Here is a 6,488-nt window from a genome sequence, read left to right as displayed (position 1 = left end):
TAAGATAAGACAAGATAAGATTTTATTATGTCAATGTCAAACGATTTGGAATACATGAGCATGATGAACGCTCTGTTGTTCGAGGCTCCGACTTGGCTAATGAAGACGGTTGTATCTAATGTCCTCATGTAGCATAGCAAACAAACAAGACTAATACACGAATATATATGACATAATATGCTATCTAATAATATTGGCCTACTATAGATAAATGTCGTGTAGGCCTAAAGCCCGCACACTAGGCTACAATTAAACGTACTATAAAGGCTATTAAAACAAAATCATTTAGGCTATTCATGGAGAGGAATATTAGCCACGAAAAACTAAAATAATAAAAGGCAGAAACGTGATGGTCAATGTCACTATTTTGCTTTAATACACTATTTTGCCTATAACGTTTTTTAGGACTTCGAATTCTGTCTTGTGGTTTGGATTGTTCGTACTTGGTTTTATTTTATTTTTATTACATGCTAAATGGATAATAAATACCGGAATCCGTTATGAAAAAGTCCTATAGAAAAAGTTTAGGTTCAAAAAGTGTAGGTTCCTTTAGAAAAAGTGTAGGTTCCTATAAATTTTTGAAGGATTCTACAGAATGCTATATAGAATACTATAGGAAAAAAAATCATTCTGTAGATTTGTTCACAATACTACAGATCTGAAATACTTTACTATAGTTCAGTGCTAGGACTAACTAGGAAAAAGTGCTAAATTTTGGATGTTTGGGTTTAGTCTGGTTCACTGATTTTAATTGCTTGGTAAGCTGATCTAAACAACATGTCCATCTTTATTAGCATTATTGCCCTGTTATAAATTACAGCGTTGACAACTATGAACCGGCCATTCGGAGTATCAAATGACAACATTTTAATTTCTAAAATAAAAAGCCCATTTTATATAAAGTCTTCAATATCAGTTCTGGTGAATCAGTTGTTTAGTCTTCCAAAAACCAAGTTTTATCACGGTGAGCTATTTTTGTACGCCCACATTTTCAAGTGGACGTATATTAACGATTAAGTCGCCCCTGTCCGTCCACATATCGGTCCGTAACCTCCTGGATTATGGACCTTGGTTGTGACAAAAATTTCCATTTTTTTGCTTGTAGATCTCAAGAATTCAAAGTTTATATCCGATTTTAAAAACCGTTTAAATATATCACCGTTACACCCTGAGTTCGAATTTCGTGATAATCGGATCTAAGGTTGTGGTCCCTCTAGAGGTTACGATTTGTATCCGATTTTGAAAACACTTAATATATATGTTTATGTATCAATGATCTCGGTTTGATGTTCGCGCATATTGGACCTAACTTCTTGTCTTGTTAAAAAAAATCGCGTTTATTTAACTTGTCCAATTATATAGGATATTGTATAGGATCGGTGGTTGAGTTTTTCCTATAGTGTAATTTCCTATAGAATTCTATAGAATACTGTAAGAAACTATGATAAAAATGAACTTATAGATTTATTTGTGCTGCTATAGAATTGATGGTAAAAATCAGCCCCCCCCCTCCCGAAAGAAAAAGTTGCAGACCATAGCTCTAAAATACCCATGTGTAGCCTGTGCCCCCCCACCCCCACCCCCCCCCCCCCAACTTCACCGCCCCTCCGCAGCCAGCAAGCTGCTTACGGGCCTGGTAAAAACTATAGTTTTCTATAGAACTAACTTGTATCCTAAATTCGGTTGTGTAATCCTATTGTTTTCTATATGATATTCTGTTGAATAATATAGAAAGAATATTTTGCTCTGTAGATTTTGTGGAGAAACATATACTCTTCAAATAACAGGCCAATTGTCTACACATGAACATAAACAGTTCTTATGGACGGCTTATCTGACGGCCCCATTTCACTCGCAAAGAGATACACTGCCAAAAGTGAAAATGAACGTTTTTGATTTTTGTCTTAATAATGAGTAATTGCTCCACCAATCCTCAAACATTCAGCAATTCGTCGTGGCATGCTCCTAATCAACCTTCCAATCACCATTTGGGTCAATCTGACCCACTCCCCTCGCAGTGCTACGGCCAGTTCTTGCAGTGTTGTCGGTTGACGTTGACGTCGACGAACACGTCTCCCGATCATGTCTCAGACATGCTCTATAGGGGAAACGTCAGGACTCATGGCTGGCCAAGGCATATGGAGGTAGTCATTCACGACACGAGCGCGGTGGGCACGGGCATTATCATCTTGAAATAATGAAAGATGAAACGTCGACCAGCACGTTGATCAAAGGGCAGGATGTGGTCACGGTAGTATCCACCAGTGACCCTTCACTGAACAATATGCAAGTCCGTTCTGCCAGTCATGGTGATTCCTCGCCACACCATGTGCTGACAAGTTAATGGAGGCACAACACGCGGCCGTGGCGCATGCAGATGGGCTACATCTAGCCGATTTCTTATCGTTTGGGGTGTAACTCTAATTCCTGTAACTTGGTACAAATTTACAGAAAGCTGATTGGCCGTTTGTCCTCGATTTCGCAGGACCTGTACGAATGTATTGATCCTGGGCTTGTGTAGTGGCTCTAGGACGACCTGAACGAGGTCTATCATCAACATCGTGTGTTTGTTGGTACCAGGTCCAAAGTCGGCTGATCACAGAGTGTGACACATTAAGCATGTTGGCTACTGCTCGCTGTGTAGAACCCATTTGAAGCATGTGTAGACGTCTCATTGTAAATTAACTGTAACACAACAAAGCAAAGATACGCTAAACAGTAAATTTTGTGCAAGAACCGATAGGAAAGCAAACATAGATAGGATAAACCAGCACGCGGCAGTTTTCATCACCCCTTCCTTGAAGTGTCAAATTTGACAATGAACCCCTCCCACGTGTATGGCGCTATTGCGTGTCCCGCGTGCGGCTCAGTGGTTCTGTTGGGGCGATAAGTTCTTCATCTGTGAACATACTCCCAAAGCATGTCAAGTTGCATGACTATTTATCATATCACAACCTGCATAGGTATTTGCATTAATTCAATATCCCCTACTTTTTTTGAAGAGTATATAACAGATGAGCATACTATAGTTTTCTATATGATATTAGTATATATTGGAAATCTTTTGTTAATAGTATAGACATATTCCTGAAGCAACATGACAGACCATCGTTTAATCTGGCATCTTCCCTAAAACTTTGGACAGTGATTTAAGCTATTAAAAACGGTGAAATTATTGCTCGTCTCCAAACAGTATTGTTTACATTGTATTCGTTTTGATAGCCTCATTTGTTCACGCAATTAGTTTTTCTGCAATATTCTGCTATGCACTGGTTAATTGGGGATAACTAAACATATTTGGTCCAATTTGGAGCTCTGTTTAAACCGTAATGATATTGCTACGCAGTTAGCTATTGGTTGTTAATCGGACTATTGACCAGTCATAATTTAGAACAGAAATTTGCTTCCTTTACATCAGTGTTAAGTGGGATTAGGTATAATCAAAGGAAACACTGCGAGGAGTATGTATTATAGCTTACTGTTATCGTGTATCTTTGTATATGGGAATTTTTCAAAACATGTCAAAATTCCTGTCCCTGGAAAAGAATTGGTTGTATGGAAAATTTTTTAAAGATTTGAAACTACTTTTTTACTTTATTATAAAGGGTGTGTAATAGATAAGTGAATAAAAATCATATTTGCTATTTATCATACTGTTTTTTGTGGAAAATCAATGAATCTGTATTCATGGTACTGCCAAAATGCAATGTCCCAATTTTTTTTAGCAGACTTTTGACACAAACAAATGGATCTAAATTTCAAATAAATCTGTATGTTTCAAGTTATTATTACTTAATTTTGTTCTTCTGTTTGTGATTCTATAATTGTTTTCATCCAACTTTGCTTGAAAAAGTGAAAAAAAATTATGAAAATGATTGTCCCTAGAAGTAAGTTCCTTCCTGTTACCTTGTGGAAAATTCCACTCAAAATATTGAACCCTCCCTCTGAACTAAAAAGAGGCTGTGTCAAACAAAGATCGCTTCCCTCAACCTTAGCATGGTGAAGAGTGAAAGGAGAAATTAATGATTGTTTTTTCTATCCTATCAATCAAAGGTTAAATAGGTGAGTAGTACTTTTTAAGTCTATCTATCCTGTTACTGATGTTTTTAGGATTTCTTATGTAGACTCATATTTGAATTGACATCATTGTATGTTTTGTGGGGGTAAGATTACTTTCCCATCAATTAGTTTAAAGAGTGGATTAACTATCACTCAATAATGATTGGCACAAGAGAAAAATTCCTGTCCTGTTACCTTCTCTCCTGTTACTGTATTTGGTAACAGGAAAGAATGTAGTAATGGTAATATGGTAACAGGAAAGACAATACGTAACAGAATAGAATTAGATGCTAACTTTGTTGTCTTTAAAACAGTTTCAAAGAAAACCAAAAAGTATAAATCTGATGAAATGACTTTTTAAGGCTGTCCTTAAAATAATTATCAACAAAAACTAATAATTCTGGTTATCTTACTGAAATTCAAAAACGGGTAACAGGAAAGAAACAATATGTAACAGGATGGAATTGGCAGTCAAGTTTTTTCTTTAATGGCTCTATCCCCTTTCTTTCAGTGATGATGCCATTGCAAGCTGCTGAGAAGCAGCGCTGGTACCGACAGAGAGACGCAGGCCCTAAAAGGAGGGCTAGATATTTACAGGATGAGAACGACAAATACATAAAAGACAAAGAAACAGGAAAGAAGAAAACAGGTCAAAGATATGTCAAAAAGGGAACACAGGCTGAAGAAAAAAGAATGGCGGCAGTATAAAAAAAGACTTCAAAACACGACAGAAAGCTGCTGAAAATATCCTCACTCCTCCAGGGTCTCCAATTATGCCTGTGCCTGCTCCACCATCACGTCAGAGGAAGCAGGCAGCGAGAAGTAGATCTCGAGAGTTACATCATGTGGACTTCTCCAGGACAGACATGAGACCAATAAATTGGATACCCAATCACTTTGTTCCTGTGCTTCTCATTAACAGTGATCTTGTGGATGATAGACAGAAATCTGGAGCTAATGAACAGAGAGTAATGTAAATAAAGAAGATGAACGGAGAGTAGATGAAGATAAATAGAGAGTAGACGAAGATGAATAGAGAGTAGATGAAGAGAGAGTAGATAAAGACGATGAACAGAGAGTAAATGAAGATGAATAGAAAGTAGATGAAGAAGATGAACTGAGAGTAGATGAAGAAGATGAACAGAGAGTAGATGAAGATGAACAGAGAGTAGATGAACAGAGAGTAGATGAAGATGAACAGAAAGTAAATGAAGAAGATGAACAGAGAGTAGATGAAGATGAACAGAGAGTAGATGAAGATGAACCAGAGAGTAGATGAAGATGAACAGAGAGTAGATGAAGATGAACAGAGAGTAGATGAAGATGATGAACAGAAAGTAAATGAAGATGATGAACAGAGAGTAAATGAAGATGAACCAGAGAGTAGGTGAAGATGAACCAGAGAGTAGGTGAAGATGAACAGAGAGTAGATGAAGATGAACAGAGAGTACATGAAGATGAACAGAGAGTAGATGAAGATGATGAAGATGAACAGAGAGTAGATGAAGATGATGAACAGAGAGTAGATGAAGATGAACAGAGAGTAGATGAAGATGATGAACAGAGAGTAGATAAAGATAAACAGAGAGTAAAAGAAGATGAACAACTTCTTTCCTGTTACTATGTTTTCTTTCATGTTACTGCAGCAAAGAATTTCATTACATTACTCATGTTGTAAACAACTAAGAAAGGTTTTAGATTTCTATTTTATTTCAATACTGACTAAGATATGCCAGTGCCTATCATTTCTCATCTTTCATGTTAATATATGTTAATGGTAAACAATTCAGTAGCATTGTTCTATACTGTTACTTTTTTGTTCTTTACTGTTACCACAAAATCTATCCTGTTACTGCTCATTAAAAGCTTTATTATAATTATCATATAGGAACAATCATTGTCATAATGCATTGGAATAAATCATCAAGATACATCAAACATAAGAAGGTTATTTTTATTAAAATTTCACTTGAATGAAAGAATTAATTAAAATCAAAGCTAATTCCAACGGTAATTATATGACAATGCAGATAGTTATCAACACGAAAAAGTATTTTATTTCTTTATTGCCAAAGTAATTTTTGGATAAATGAGAAGAACTATTACAGAATATCCCAATAAAAGTGAAAAAAAATTAGAAATAAATACTTTTTTTGTTTTTTTACGCAGATGATTCGTTGGTAACAGGAAGGAATTATTTTATCCGAATGTTAAAAAATTATAGTAATTTTCATATTTGCAAATGTCGTAAAGCTTGCATATTTCTGTTTTGCAACCATATGTATATTTCTATTGTATTGAGGTATTAAAATTTGTATTTCGAGAAACTTATCTTCTTAGTTTTTGGTGCCTTGGAATTTTGACATTTTTTGAAAAAGTCCCAATATTTTATGATATAATTTTAGTTAAGGTAGTAATTGACCAATGTA

The sequence above is a fragment of the Patella vulgata genome, chromosome 7 (assembly GCF_932274485.2).
Source record: "Patella vulgata chromosome 7, xgPatVulg1.2, whole genome shotgun sequence".
In the NCBI taxonomy this organism is placed as follows: domain Eukaryota; kingdom Metazoa; phylum Mollusca; class Gastropoda; family Patellidae; genus Patella; species Patella vulgata.
This window is presented reverse-complemented; position numbering follows the sequence as displayed.